This window comes from Eptesicus fuscus, chromosome 2 (genome assembly GCF_027574615.1).
Source record: "Eptesicus fuscus isolate TK198812 chromosome 2, DD_ASM_mEF_20220401, whole genome shotgun sequence".
NCBI classification, from domain to species: Eukaryota; Metazoa; Chordata; class Mammalia; order Chiroptera; family Vespertilionidae; genus Eptesicus; species Eptesicus fuscus.
Window position 1 is genome coordinate 68437546 of NC_072474.1, and position 13463 is coordinate 68451008.

The 13463-nt window shown below is 42.8% G+C and overlaps 2 pseudogenes; both read left to right on the forward strand.

Annotated features, from left to right (window-relative positions):
* Positions 1-10275: 10275 nt before the first annotated feature.
* On the forward strand, positions 10276-13463 carry LOC129150470 (MKI67 FHA domain-interacting nucleolar phosphoprotein-like; annotated as a pseudogene).
* On the forward strand, positions 12129-12747 carry LOC129151015 (protein C19orf12 homolog; annotated as a pseudogene).

Sequence of the window (13463 nt, forward strand, 5' to 3'; positions counted from 1 at the left end):
CTTGGCTTCTGATGGTTCACCTATCACCTGCTTCTACTGTTTCAGATTCTGATGATCCCCTTTGCTCGCAGTGGTCCCAGGCCTTAGCAGCGCCTTCTACTATCAGCTTTGGCCTACAGAGAGCAGCACCACTGGGCTTCTCAGAGATGCTGATGCTCCCCTTTCATCAGCACATTACTCGTGGCACTGGTAGGCCATGTCTTCTTCATGCCACCATGTGGAGAGGTTTAGGGCAGCTGGAACTCTTCCAAGGACTGACATCATTTTTCTCCCACTCCATCATATGGTCAGAAGGACCCCAGTGTTGCCTTAGGTGTGACCTGAGCAAAACACACAAGTGCAACAGTGATAAATGACCTGGGGGTTTGGGCTACCTGCTGCTTTGTCTTCCAGCCCTGTTCGTGCTTGATCCTGGATGTACCATTCCATCTGACAATGGGTCATTGCTGATCCCACCCAACCTAACAAGTTTGGGGTTCTGATTTAAGCCAATTTCTGAAGGGTGGTATTGGCCACATAGTCCTTTGATATACTGTGCTCAGATGCTCCAGATTCAGGGGTGGGACCTTGTTGGAAAGAACAGGCAGTGTACCTAGCTCTACCTGTGATGAGTGGGTAAATTCAATTTGAGGTACAGTATTTACAAGTCTTTTTTACCAACAATCAAAATTATATTTCTCCCAACAGCTTTATCAGCTAAAAAAAAAAAAAAGAGGTCTTTTGATCTTCATGCCACCAACTCTTACCTTATAACCCACTCTGTATCTGTTCTAAATCTAGGTAAAGAAGAGTGGTTGGTATTCATAGGGCCCTCCCTCAAACTCCAACATAGTCACCAGTAGTAATGAAGTTAAGTGCTTTCACTTTAGCAACATTTTGGAGTTTGGGGTGTGAAAATTAAGAGAAAATGTTACCTCATGTGAAGCCACAGCCCGCATGGCCTGGGTTCAAAGGCCTGGAGAAAGAGCTGACACGCAAATTAATACACAAGACAATAAATATAAATTTGGAAATTATGCGGGAAGCCAGCTGTGTACTTAGTTCAAGGGACTAAGCTCCACTGAATCTCTGCACCCATCTTCTTTTTATTTACTAGAATACACAATTGCCTTTTAGGAATGCAAACAGACATATCAATGGTAATGTTTAGTAAACAGTAAAAGGATCATCAGGTTAGGGAGGTTGCCTTCGGCCATTGAGTCAGCAGCAGGTAATAAAATGCAGATATTCATCCCTGTGAATATCAAAGCCCCATTCAGCCTTCTGACCAAACTTCTCGCATTTATATTATTGTTGATCTTGGCTTCCAGCAATCTCAGTCCAACAGTAACATTGTGTGTATCCATTCAGAGTTCAAGTACAGACAATTGAGCCTATTCTCACTGAGGACATAAGAAAGGGATTTAAAAGAGTATCAAATGGTTTATAGAATTGATGGAAAACTCTAGAGTCAACTTCCAGGTATGAGGCCTAAAGCCACAACACATTTTTTAAATTGAGATATAATTGACTTGATATTTGTATATATTGCTAAATGATCACCACAATAGTCTAGTTAACATCTGTCACCATATATACTTTAAATTTTTTCTTGTAATGAGAACCTTAAAGATCCACTCTCTTAGCTACTTTCAAATATGCAATATACTGTTATTAATTATAAAATGAATGAGTCATAATGTAATGTATAACTAAAACTAGAGGCCCAGTGCACAAAATTCGTGCACAGGTAGGGTCCCTAGGCCTAGCCAGCTATCAGGGCCAATTGGGGCCTTCCTTCCCCCTGCTGCTGGCTGCTAGCTGGGGCCTTCCTTTGTTCCACACCACTCCCTGGTGGTCAGCGCACATCATAGCGAGCAGTCGAACTCCCAGTCAGCCAAACTCCCAAGGGGACAATTTTCATATTAGCCTTTTATTATATAGGATGTTTACACTTTTTACCCTCTCTAACCATTTCTTGCCCACCCCCCACAGGTCACATCAGGCAACCAGCAACCTGTTATCTATATCCATGAGCTCGAATTTTTGTGTTTGTTTAGGGGATGGAGTTGTTTGTTTTAGAACTCACATTAAGTAAGATCATATGGTATTTATCTTTTTTCTTTCTTTCTTATTTCACTTAGCATAATTCCTTCAAGGTCCATCCATGTTGTTGCAAATGGCAAGATGTTATTATTCTTTTATGGCTGAATAATAGTCCATTGTGTGTTTTCGTTATCCAGTCATCCATTGATGGACATTTAGGTTATTTCCACATCTTATTGTTGTAAATAATGCTGAAGTAAAGATTGGCATGTATTTATCCTTTCATATCAGTGTTTTTGTTTTCTGTGGATAAGTTCCTAGAAGTAGAATTGCTGGATCATATGGTAGTTCCATTTTTAATTTTTTGAGGAATCTCCCTACTGTTTTCCACATGTCTGTACCAATTTATATTCCCACCAACAGTGCATGAGGGTTCCCTTTTCTCCACACCCTTGGAAAACATTTGTCTTTTTTGTAATAAAGCCATTCTAACAGATATGGGTGATATCTCATTGTAGTTTTGATTTGCATTTCCCTGATGAATAGTAATGCTGAACATCTTTTTATGGACCTGTTGGTCATCTGTATGTCTTCCTTGGAGAAATTTCTATTCAGATCCTCTGTCCATTTTTTAATCAGATTTTTTTTCCTTTTAGGTTGAATGAGTTCCTTATATATGTTGGATATTAGCCCTTATCAGACATATGCTTTGTAAATCTGTCTCCCATTTAATAGGTTGTCATTTCATTTGGTTGATGATTTCCTTTGCTGTGTAGAAAGCTTGATGTAGTTCCACTGGTTTATTTTTGCTTTTGTTGCCTTTGCTTGTCAGGTTAAAAAATCATTATCAAGGAGCTTACAGCCTATGTTTTCTTCAAGGATTTTTGTAGTTTCGGGACATTGCCTGCTGATTTGTGAAGTGATCACTATAGCTGCTAGCTACAGAGCCAAGCTGTTTCTGTAAAACTGTTTTTCATGGATATTGAGAGCATATTGGCACTTAACACCTCTGCAGCTAAGCTAGCTGGCAAAAGAAACAAATTTAGGTATAGCTTATAAATTTGATTATATAAAAACACATTTCAGAGGGGCCGATTTCTCTGTGTAAGAAGCTGCTGCAACATTAACTTTCTTTAATCTCTAAAGACCTTTTTGTTACCACTACTATATTTTGTTTATTGATTTATTTTGTTGTTTAGAGTCCACATATAAGTGAAATTGTATGGTATTTTTCTTTCTCTGTCTGACCTATTTCACATGACATGATATGTGATGAGTTTTTTAAGCTCTGCCTTTATTTACACATTTTTCTGAGCCCAATTCTCCTGTTCCTGGTATTTTCATGAGTTGCCCAATATCCTCCATTGAGTTTATTTTCTGATTACAGGGGCCAGTGGGCCATTTTGTTTTTAAGTTGAATGTCATTTATGTAGACAATCTTTGAAATTGATTAGCCATGGATCTGCTGGTATGGACATTTCAAACTGTCACATTAGTGAAGTTACAGTGAAAAAAGGTAGGGGAGAATTTTAGGAGTGAGGATGGTATTAATGTGCCACTACACTATTTGCCTTTGAAACAAAAGCATAAAGATTAGCTCAATATAGCTCAATTACTGTGATACAGTACAATCAAAATAGAGATCATTTATTGTGTGTCTTTGTATTGGAAATGAATTGCTAGCAACCTTTTACATTAGTAAGGACCAGGATTCATGCTTTGAACTCTATTCTTAACCTATTACTTACTCAGGTTTAAGGTTCATAAGTTTTGACTGCTCTCACACTGTGCTGAAAAGAAATTCAGAATCATAAGTATTAACAGTGGGCCTACATGGCTTTTTTGTCCCTGCAAAAGTGCCTGGGATATGGATCTCATATAAATCAGGGAACCTTGAATCAGACAAGAAACGGGATAACTACCAATTTCCCCATCTCTTGGCTGACAGTTGTCTCCCAATTAGTTTGAGGCTGCACAGAACTTGGACCCTGGAAAAGTTTCAGCTGGCGTCGTTTCAATCTGTAAACCTCTCAAATCTATCATGTCTCGTTCCATAGTTTAGGCCCTCATCACTCATCTGGACAATTGCAGCAACTTGAGACAAGATTGGAGGCAGAGACCTAGTTTATAACAGGGAATAGGCCTTCTGTGATTTGGTTCCTGCTTACTTTCCACTCAACTCCTGCCAATCCCAGGACAGAAAATAGACATTTGCCTGGTCATACCAATTATTTTCAAAACACTGAGCACTTGTACATGCTGTTCCCTAGAATGCCCTCCCCACTTGATAAATGTCTACTGTCTACTCATTCTTCAACTCTCAACTCAAGTATCTCCCACTATGTAAACCTTAAGTGGACTGTTCACCTTCTCTCGCAGCCCTATTTAGCCCTATCTCTACTATAGGACATTGATTTCCTTGTTGACTCTCCCACTATTCCTAGTTCTTTCATATCCCCATGTCATAGGCTATTATACTGGAGTTTAATACTCAGATTATCTCTATAGCAGCAGCCTTGAAGGAATAGGGGGAAAACTCACAAAGGAAGTCTGGGGTTCCAGGGGCTCAATTCTCTATTCTAGATAAAACTTATAAATGTTCATCCTGCCAACAAAAATATCCCTGACATTTAAGGACCATACTTAGAAAGAGGACAAGATGAAAATGCATGGCAATCACTGCCCACGCTTCCAAACATTATTCTCAAAAAAATCTATCAATCACATTAATAAAGGAAGAGTCCCTGCTTCCTTGTCCTGGATATGAACTGAAAGGCTGGAGGGCATCATGAAAACTGTATGACCACTTTACAGTTTTGAATCTGGCCTTAGATAAATTTCTTGCCCTCTGTCGTCAGTTCCTTGAATTAAAAGGATTGCACGGCACTGCTGGTAATCTTCCTTTTGTTGAAATGTTTTTACTGAGGTAATGTTAATAACATAAATTTCAGATGTGCAGCATTATAATTTGATATCTGTAGACTATGTTGCATGCTCATCACCAAAAGTCTAATTTCCATCTGTTACCATATATTTGACTTCCTTTACCTATTCTTGCCTTCTCCCTATGCCTCCCTTCTCCTCTGGTAACCATCATGCTGTTGTCTGTATGAGATTTTTTTGTTGTTAGTTCATTTGTTACTTTTAAAAAATATTCCACATGAGTGAAATCATACAGCTTTTGTCCTTTTCCATTTGACTTATTCCATCCATGTTGTAGCAGTGGAAGTATTTCCTATTTTTTATGGCTTAGGAGTATCCCATTGTGTGTGTATGTATATATATATATATATATATATATATATATATATATATATATATATATATATATACACACACACACACACACACACATACATACACTGAGTGAACAGATTATTATGATCTCTGAATGCATAATAATCTGGCAACTCAGTGTATATCCTATATAATAAAAGGCTAATATGCAAATTGTCCCCTCGACCAGGAGTTCGACCAGCAGGCAGACAGGCCGGCCAACTGCCCATGTCCCCTCCCCCTGGCCAGGCTGGCCGGACCCCACCCATGCACGAATTCATGCACCGGGACTCTAATACACACACACACACACACACACACACACACACACTCACACACTGAGTGGACAGATTATTATGCATTCAGAGATCATAATTATCTGGCCACTCAGTGTATACAAGTGTGTGTGTATGTGTGTGTGTGTGTGTGTGTGTGTGTGTGTGTGTGTGTGTGTGTGTGTATGCCACATCTTTATTCATCTGTCAGTGGTCACTTGGGTTGTTTCCATACCTTGGCTATTGTAAATAATAGCACAGTGAATATAAGGGAATACATATCTTTTTGAATTAATGTTTTCTATATTCTTTGGATAAATATCTAGAAGTGGAATTGCTTGTATTTCTTTCGTTTTTTTTTTTTTTTTTTTTTTAGGAATCTCCATACTGTTTTCTCTAGTGGCTGCACCAATTTACAATCCCACCAATAGTTGAGGGTTTCTCCTTTCCTCAGCATCCTCTCCAACACTTATTTCTTGTCTTTTTTATAAGAATTCTGAGAGGTGTGAAATGATATCTCATTGTGATTTTTACTTGCATTTTCCTAGTAATTAGTGATGTTGAACATCTTTTTATATGCCTGTTAGCATCTCTGTGTCTTCCCTGAAAATGTCTATTCAAATCCTCGGCCCGTTTTTAATTGTTCTTGTTGGTTTGCTATTGAGTTATAGGAGCTGCTTATATATTTTGGGTATTATCTCTTTGTGGGAAGTATGTCATTTGCAAATATCTTCTCCCATTTGGTTGTTTGTCTTTTTGTTTTTTCCTTTGCTGAGCAGAAGCGTTTTGGTTTGATGTAGTCCCATTTGTTTATTTTTGTTTTTGTTTCCCTTGTCTTTGAGGATCAAATTCACAAAAACACCTCCGAAGTTGATGTCCAGAAGCTTAGTGCCTGTGTTTTCTTTTATGTGTTTTACTGTTTCAGGACTGGCATCCTTTAATCAATTTTTAATTAATTTTGTGTATGGTGTAACAGTAGTCTAGTTTCATTATTTTACAAATGGCTGCCCAGTTTTTTTCAACACAATTTATTGAAGATATTTTCCCTTCTCCATATTTTTGGCTCTTTAGTTAACCATATTTGTGAAAAACTGCATTGGGATTTTGACAGAGATTGCACTGAATCTGTAGATTGCCTTAGGGCTATGGTGGGCAAACTGCGGCTCGCGAGCCACATGCGGCTCTTGGCCCCTTGCGTGTGGCTCTTCCACAAAATACCACGGCCTGGGCGAGTCTATTTTGAAGAAGTGGCATTAGAAGTTTAAGTTTAAAAAATTTGGCTCTCAAAAGAAATTTCAGTCGTTGTACTGTTGATATTTGGCTCTATTGACTAATGAGTTTGCCGACCACTGTCTTAGGGAATATGTTCATTTTTAACAACATTAATTCTTCCAATTCATGAACATAAAATACCTTTCCATTTTCTTGTGTCTTCTTAAATTTCAACAGTATTTTGTAGTTTTCAGTGTACAGGTCTTTCGCCTCCTTTCGTTAAATTTATTCCTATGTATTTTATTCTTTTTGTTGCAAAAAATGGATTACTTTCATCTTTCTGATAACTGTAAACTTCCAAGGATGGCCACAAGATGGCAGAAAAGGATAAATCATAGGACAGCCAATACTAAAGCTCAGACCTTTAAGAGATCAACCAAAGGACTTGTATGCATGCATATAAGCATAATCCATGGACAGTAGGGGGTGAAGGCATGTGCTAGTTTGTGGGAACGGCCAAGGAGAGTTCAATGGCAGGGGGTGGGGGGGAGGAGACGACTTATGTAATACTTTAAACAATAAATAATTTAAATAAAAAATTTTTTTAAAGATTGTATAATTCTCTCCCCTTGAGTGGTCGAAACTACTGTTGTTGGGGGAAAATTTAGGGTTTTGATGTTCCTGGTTTGTGAGGATTGGCCCAAATATCCCCATACCAATATTTAGAATCCCATTCCTTATCAATACTCTCATACAGGGATGGGAAACCTTCTTTCCTGCCAGGGATATTTATAACATCATTTGCAGGCCATACAGAATTATCAACTTAAAAATTAGCCTGCTATATTTGGTCAAACATTTAACTCACCCCTAATGCCTTGGCAGAGCCAGACCAAATGATTTCTCGGGCTGGATGTTCCCACCCCTGCTCTAACAGAAGAGACACTATGTAGTAGGGAATTCTGTTTGCACTGGGATTCAACCACTTATAGGTTGTGACTCTGAGCTGGGTTTTAGAAGCCTTGCAGCCACAGCAGATGAAGGCTTCTTTTAGGACATACATGAAAGTTTTCGTGTTGTTTTATACAAAGCTTTGATTGGGAATTTGAATTCCTGAACTCATTGTTTTCTTTTTCCTTTCTCCAGGGCCGTCAGAAGTATCTATCCAACCCTCTTACACTTCTTCATTAGACAAAAATGTGCTACAGTAGCAAATACCTGCTCCTCCAGGACCTCACTCTCCATGTGTAGTTGACTAGTTGTAGTCAGAGGCACTAGTTAGCCATGACTGGAGCTGGCGAGGCAAGTTCAACATCCACAGGGAAGGCTGTCAGGAAGGGCAGACGGAAACTCAGGTACAGCTGAAACTGCTGTCCGGGGGTAGGATTTCTTCACCAGCCCCAACTCTGCTGATGAAGGCCTCTCAATAAACTGAATTAGGCTCATCAGATTGTCCAAAATAATGTCGCTTACTTAAAAATCAACCTATTGTGGATTTAATCATATGTTACCTTTACAACACCTAGATAAGTGTTTTATCGAATAACTTAGGATTGTAGCCTCACCAGGTGAGCACATAAAAAATTACCATAATTGAAGAATAGAGAAAAGTCCGTTTTTCTAATATCACATTAAAAAAAAGCACCCACTAATGATTGGGCAAGTTCAAAGCCAGTAATGTGTTGTATGGTGTTGAGCCAAGTTGTAGAGGATAAGAAGAAGGAAACAGAAAAAATAAGTACCATTTTTGGGTTTTGGTCAGAGAGGAGGGAAAGGACACTGGCTAGAGGGGTGGGGGGTGGGATCAAGGGTGATACTCTCAGATAGGAAAGAGACAATCTTATTTATGGAGTGAGAAAGAGCCACAGGGGGCAGAGTGGAAGCTTGAAGACCTGAAGAGAATGCATAATTGATAGAGTCTACTGTTAGGTAGGAGGTGTTGATTAAGAACACTAGAAAACTTGGCCTTGAACCCAAGATATCCTTTTGAGATTAAAGGAAAGAAGAGAAGAAGGGAAATGTAGGTAAGTTTATCCAAGGATGGGATGAGCAGAGAAGACACAAGGAAACTGAACAGGAGACATGGCAAGCGGAATTTTGAAGTTGTTGCTGAGGAAGATGAGCAAGGAAATAGACTATAGTCATTCCTAATTGGTTTACTGAACTAGTCTGAACTCTGGAGTACAGAATTGGGTATTGTTACTTTCTTTTACTCTCTGACCTCAATCATGCTGTGTCCAATCATTCTTTTCCTGGATGACCCCATAACTTTTTGTAATAATTTAAAGCAACCTGACTGGATCCAGTCCAGTTTAAAACTCATACCACCAAGTCAGGTTTGAGATGAGAGGGAAGGAGGTGGGATATAGGGTCTAGCCTCTGGTGGTGGGGTATTAAGTATGTTTACTCTTTTCTTCCCTCTCTGGTACAAGATCCTCAGTGGAGAGTCAAGAGAAGGAGTTAAGAGATGAAGAACAGACGTCTTTCTGCTCAGTTGGACCCATGGTTGCAATCCTGTGCATGTATTTCTGCTGCCTTTCCTGGGAGCCACATTACTGAGCTCATTGGAGTGACTTATGGTACAGTCCCCTGTCACAGGTCATCTGACTCCAGAGATACCTCCCCCTAATTCCCAGCCACATTCTTGCTCCCAGTCATATTTTACCCTGTTCTTTCTCTATATCCAGCCTATCCCATCCTTCAGGAACCATATGGGTTTTCAGGACCAGGCTAGTGAATTAAGTAGAGCATGATGGGGACCACCAACCCTGCATCACTTAGATCCTTAAGTGTGGCACTTATTTTCACCATTGGAAGGGTTTACAGCATTTTCTATTTGGCCTATAGGCAAAAGCTATCATAGTGGAGAAACCCCAAAAACTCGATGTGGGGGTTGCTCCAAATGCCAAGTGTCAATTCCAGTATATTCAGGGACTAGGGACATGACCACTGGGCTGATCCAGAGACAAAATGGAACCCTAATAAGCTGAGCCTTGGCCAGGACTATGATGACAAGGAAGCCATGATGACACTGGGTCTCCAATGTCAATGGAGCTTAGCCAAAATAAAAGAATAAGGACTATTTCTCTGATACTTGTCAAAGATGCTATGTATTACATCAGCTAATGCATTTTCCTCTACTCATACACATTCACCAGAAATACCACTCAATCATTGGGGCATTGTCATAGGGCTGTGCTCCATCTACCACCAATGACAAGGTCCTCATGGCCAGGTGGACAGTGAGTAATCCAGCCTAAATTGAAACCCATATTATCACCTGCTTTCTTGGACTGCTCCTGACACCAACTATCTCAGGTGGGGTTGTCTAGACAGATGATGAGAAAGAATTTGGTGTGCAGAGCATTAGGAATGAACTCTTATGGAAGGGCAGGGTAAGGGCTAGAGTTAGTCAGAGGGAAAAGTCAGACTGCAATAGAGACCTTAAAAAAACCTCAGCCAGCTCTGTGGCTGGGACACTGTCGGCATGGTGGTCTTCGCAGGCCCAGTCTGGCCGCTCCTGTCCCTGAACCCGCAGGAGGATGCCAAGTTTCATAAGGAGGTGGCTCAGGCCCTCGGGCATACAACTAAGAAACAGAAGCAAGAAAAAGAAAAACGCCGAAACCAGTTTGGCTAAGTGGATAGAGCTCCGGCCTGCGAACTGAAGGGACCCAGGTTCCATTCCAGTCAAGGGCACATACCTTGGTTGCGGGCACATCCCCAGTGGGGGGTGGGCAGGAGGCACCTGACCAATGTTTCTAGCTCTCTATCCCTCTCCCTTCCTCTCTGTGAAAAATCAATAAAATATATTTAAACTAGAGGCCCGGTGCACGAAATTCATGCACGGAGAGGGGTTGTCCCTCAGCCCAGCCTGTACCCTCTCCAATCTGGGACCCCTCGAGGGATGTCTGACTGCCCATTTAGGCCTGATCCCACCGGGCAGTCGGACATCCCTCTCACAATCCAGGACTGCTGGCTCCCAACTGCTTGCCTGCCTGCCTTCCTGATTGCCCCTAACCGCTTCTGCCTGCCAGCCTGATCACCCCCTAACCACTCTGCTGCCAGCCTGTTTGCCCCCAACTGCCCTCCCTTGCAGGCCTGGTCCTTCTCAACTGCCCTCCCTTGCAGGCCAGGTGCCTCCCAACTGCCCTCTCCTGCTGGCCATCTTGTGGTGGCCATCTTGTGTCCACATGGGGGCAGGATCTTTGACCACATGGGGGCAGCTATATTGTGTGTTGCAGTGATGATCAATCTGCATATTACTCTTTTATTAGATAGGATAGAGGCCTGGTACAGGGGTGGGGGCCAGATGGTTTGCCCTGAAGGGTGTCCCTGATCAGGGTGGGGTTCCCTTGGGGCATGGGGCGGCCTGAGCGAGGGCCTGTGGTGGTTTGCAGGCGGGCCACGCCCCCTGGCAATGCAAGCAGAGGCCCTGGTATCTGGAATTTATTTTCCTTCTACAATTGAAACTTTGTAGCATGGAGCAGAGCCAAGCCTGGGGCTCCCTCCAAGGCCCGCAGCCATTTGTGTTGGGGTTATAATTGAAACTTTGTTGCCTTAAGCGGGTGGGCCCGGCCAGGGTGTGTGGAAAGCTTTGCTTCCCCTGTTGCCGGTGGCAACCCTGGCCTGCTCTCTTAAGCTCCATTCTGCCGCCATTTGTTTGAATTTGTTTACCTTCTATAATTGAAACTTTGTAGCTTGAGTGGAGGCTTAGGCCTGCAACGGCTGGCAGAAAGCTTGGCTTCCTCTGTTACCTAGGAAACCTTGCTCTCTGTGGCTGTAGCCATCTTGGGTTGGGTTAATTTGCATACTTGCTCTGATTGTATGGTGGGCGTGGCTTGTGGGTGTGGCTTGTGGGTGTGTCGGAGGTATGGTCAATTTGCATATTTGTCTATTATTAGATAGGATGAGGGAGCCAGCCCTTCACAGGCCGGAGGGGAGCATGTTCTGGGCCCAGGGAGCAGCTCAGGGACCTCAGAGGCCGTGGATGGAGGAGGGTGCTATCCACAATGGCAGCCGGAGCTGTGAGCCCTGACCAATCAGGGCAGAGTGCAGAGTGATGGCAGGCAGATCTCAGGAAATGAAATGGAGCCCACTTCCCGTTTGGAGTGCTCTGGCCCAGGTCCCAGCTGGAGGAGCACCCTTCTCCAAGGATCCGTCTGCCTTGCTGGTCCAGTTCTGGTTGTATATCTCCTTCCACCACATCATTGGGAGCAATTCTAACAGAGAGAGTGGAAGGAAGGGGGGAGACAGAGAGAAACATCGAAGTCGGAGGGACACATTGATTGGTTTTCTCCTGCCTTCGCCCTGACCAAGGCGGGGATCAATCCTACAACCGAGATGGAGCCGCAGAGCATGATGACAGCGGTCCTCCAGGAGAAAGAGGAAGGGCCATCGAGGGAGGTCCACCTGGAGCAACAGGAAGCACCAGCCTTTGACACGGCACCCAGACCTCGGTCCAAAATCGGCCGCCGCCCCAGACGGGAGAGGGTGTATGCGGACGACTTCCTTCTACGACCCAGGCTGGCCAGACCCGCAACGGCCCTGACCTTGGAGGATGCTATGGAGCTGCAGAAGGACATCTCCACTTGGAAGGAGGTGAAGGCGGCCGTGGTGCACAGGATGCAGGCCATCGCCATCACCAGCGTCATGATGTTTATTGGAGCCGTGGTCGCGGGCCCGCGGGGACTGGCCATTGGGGGCGCCGTCGGGGGACTCCTAGGAGCCTGGATGTCGTGGGGGAAGTTTAAGTCTGTCCCTCAGATACCTAAGGAGAAGGAGAAGCTACGCAGGCAGCCAGGTCTCACACATCGTCTGGGACCTGAAGGTTACAGACATCAAGGAACTGACTAAGCAGGTCATGGCCAACAAGGCCGTGCAGGAGAAGCTGCTGGAGCTGACCATGGGCTTCGCCACCAAGAAGCTGGAGACCCTCTTACCGGTTAGGTTCAGTGAATAGAGTGTCAGCCTGCGCACTCAAGGGTCCCAGGTTCGATTCTGGTCAAGGGCATGTACCTTGGCTGCGGGCACATCCCCAGTGGGCAGTGTGCAGGAGGCAGCTGATCGATGTTTCTAACTCTCTATCCCTATCCCTTCCTCTCCGTAAAAAAAAAAAAAAAAGAATAAAATAGAATTAAAAACAAACAAAAAATTTTAAAAAGAAAATGAAAAACTTACTCCTTGAGTTATTTATGTGGGCCACCTACGTCCAGCACTTTATGAAACTCAAGCTCCAAGCATATTTCTCCCAGTTTGACACTGTTATGAGATTCGGGCTGTCCAGAAGTAAAAGGACTAAATAGCAAGAGGCTATGCCTTTGTGGAATTTGAATCCGAAGATGTTGCCAAGAGAGTTGCTGAAACAATGAACAACTCCCTTTTTGGTAAAAGACTCTTGAAGTGTCATTTTGTGCCACCTGAGAAAGTACACAAAGAACTTTTTAGAGAGTGGCATCTTCCGTTTAAGAATCTGTCTTATCCAGCAGTGAAACTATAATACAAGCTTGTATTAAGGCAAGGAGGTGGGATATAGGGTCTAGCCTCTGGTGGTGGGGTATTAAGTCTTATCCAGCAGTGAAACTGTATAATACAAGCTTGTATTAAGGGAAGGAGCTGTGGATGGAGGACCGATTTAAAAAGAAAGAAAAATTACTCAGGAAGAGACTAGCTAAGTAG